We start from the raw sequence: 2,682 nt of genomic DNA, 5'->3' as shown, positions 1-2,682 counted from the left end.
CTAGCTTTCTCGGTAAATAAGAAGTGGTAGGCCTCTATGATTAGATTCACAATCTAATGTTTTGGTTAAACTATATTTACAAGAGGTAAAGCCTAGAATAATACTGAGGTTAAGGGTCAGGAGGATAATAGGGGCGAGGTGCATAAATATTAGTATGTTTTCTCGTGTAAAGGAAGGTTTTATGTTAGTAATATGATATGTGAGTATTCCTCGTTGTGTTGTGGTAAATATATGGAGGGAATAGAGGGCTGTGATCAGTATCTTAAGTCCTGTAAGTGTAATAGTGACATATGATCAGGAGAATGAGGTTATTATTACAAAGAGTTCCCCTACTAGGTTAATACTAGGGGGTAGGGCAATATTGGTAAGGTTTGCTGTAAATCATCAGAAGGTTATTAGTGGAAGTAGCGTTCGGAGTCCTTGGGAAAGTAGTATGATACGGCTATGGGTTCGCTGATAGTTTGAGTTTGCTAGGCAAAATAGTATGGATGAGGTGAGCCCATGAGCGATTATAAGAACAGTTGCGCCAGTAAAGCTTCAGGGGGTTTGAATGAGGGAGGCTATAATTACCAGGGCTATGTGACTTACTGAGGAGTATGGGATGAGTGGTTTTAGGTCTGTTTGTCAAAGACAGGTTGAGCTTGTTATGATTATGCCTCATAAAGATAGTATGAGGAAGGGGTAGGCTATGTATTCTGTTGTGGGACTAAGGATAGAGGTGAGTCGTATTGTGCTATAGCCACCTAGTTTCAGGAGTACTGCGGCGAGGACTATTGACCCAGCAATGGGAGCTTCAACATGGGCTTTGGGAAGTCATAAGTGTAAGCCGTATAGGGGTATTTTTACTATGAAGGCTATTATGCGTACTAGTCAGGTAAGACTATAGGATCAGGTAGTTGTTAGTTTTTGAGCTACAAGTGTTAGTAATGTGATGTTTAGTGAGCCTAAATTATTATAAGCATAGATTAGCATAATAAGTAGGGAGAGAGAGCCGGCTAGTGTATAGAAGAGGAGGTATGTGCCTGCGTTAAGGCGTTCTGCTTGGCTGCCTCATCGGGTGATGATAATTAGGGTAGGAATGAGAGTGGTCTCAATTCGAATATAAAATATGATTAGTTCTGTAGCTATAAATGTTAAAATTAAAGAGATTTGTAAGAAGACCATTATAGAGAGGTAAAACTTTTTTTGTGGAGGGGATTCATTGTGTAAGTGGTATTGGCTTGCTGGGATTATAAGAGGTAAGAGTCAGGCGGTTAATATTAGGAGGGTTGGTGTTAGTGGGTCGGAAGATAAATAGGTTGAGTAGTTAAGGAGGTTGTTGCTGGTTTGGTTGAAAAATAACAGAGGGATAGTACTGATGATTAGACTATGCACAGTTAGGTTAATTCAGATTATGTTATTTTTGGAAAATCATGTTGTCGGTAGTAGTATAATTGTGGGGATAACTATTTTGAACATTGAAGTAAATTTAGGTTGTGGATATAGTCTATACTGTATGTGTTGGAGATTGAGATTAGTAGGGCAAGGCCAATCGCTGCTTCGCAAGCAGCAAATACTAGTAGGGCAATGGGTATAATATTAGCTAGGGAGGAATGTATGTTTGAAGCTGTAAGAGCACTTATAACAAATAGTGATAGCATTGTTCCTTCTAGGCATAGTAGGGAGGATATTAAGTGTGAACGATAGTTTAGCATGCCTAGGAGTGAGATTATAAATGCTAGTGTGATGCTTATATAGATGAAAGGCATTTGATCAGTATGACTATCATAATCTAATGAGTCGAAATCATTTGTTTAAACTACTTACCAATTCAGCTCTATCTAGTCCTTTTTGAGTTCATTCGTAGGTCAGACTGAGAGTTAGAATAATAATTAGTATAACTGACGATTTAAGCATAGTTGGAAGCTCTGTTGTTTGAAGGGCTCATGGTAGGGGTAGTAGCAGGACAATTTCCAGGTCAAATAGTAGAAAAGTAATGGCAACTAAGAAAAATTTTATGGAGAAAGGAATACGGGCAGGGTTTAATGGGTCAAAGCCGCATTCATAAGGATCGATTTTTTTGTGCATAAGAATTCAGTTGAGGTAGTCAGAATATGATGATGATTAGTAGTAGGGTTAGAAGAGTGTTAGTCATTAGGGTCAATACTAGGTTAATTACTCTTTTTCGAATATTATCGAAACTAGTTGATTGGAAGTCAACTGTACTAGTTATATTAAAAGAATAGGACTCTCATCAGTAGATAGAAACATAGAGGAATAATCAGACAACGTCTACAAAATGTCAGTGTCAGGCAGCGGCTTCAAAGCCAAAATGGTGGTTTGATGTGAAATGATAGAATAGTTGACGGATAAAGCAAGTAATAAGGAATGTAGATCCAGTGATAACGTGAAGTCCGTGAAAGCCTGTAGCAACAAAGAATGTTGAGCCATAGATACCATCGGAAGTAGTAAAGGGTGCTTCCAAGTACTCTGAGATTTGTAGTAGGGTGAAGTAAATGCCTAGTAGGATCGTAATGAGTAGAGCTTGAATTATTTGTTTTTGACTATTCTCTATTAGACTATGATGGGCTCAGGTGATTGTAACCCCTGATGCAAGTAGTACAGAGGTGTTTAAAAGAGGTACTTGTAGTGGATTTAGGGGAGTAATTCCTGTTGGTGGTCAGTGTCCTCCTAGGTGTGGGG

General features: G+C 38.6%; 1 pseudogene; it reads right to left on the bottom strand.

Moving 5' to 3' along the window:
• Positions 1 to 1,458, bottom strand: LOC139358781 (NADH-ubiquinone oxidoreductase chain 4-like; annotated as a pseudogene).
• Positions 1,459 to 2,682: the final 1,224 nt, after the last annotated feature.

Source organism: Macaca nemestrina, chromosome 15 (genome assembly GCF_043159975.1).
Source record: "Macaca nemestrina isolate mMacNem1 chromosome 15, mMacNem.hap1, whole genome shotgun sequence".
Lineage (NCBI taxonomy): Eukaryota > Metazoa > Chordata > Mammalia > Primates > Cercopithecidae > Macaca > Macaca nemestrina.
Note: the sequence above shows the minus strand (reverse complement) of the source record. Positions and strands in the feature narration are given on the sequence as shown.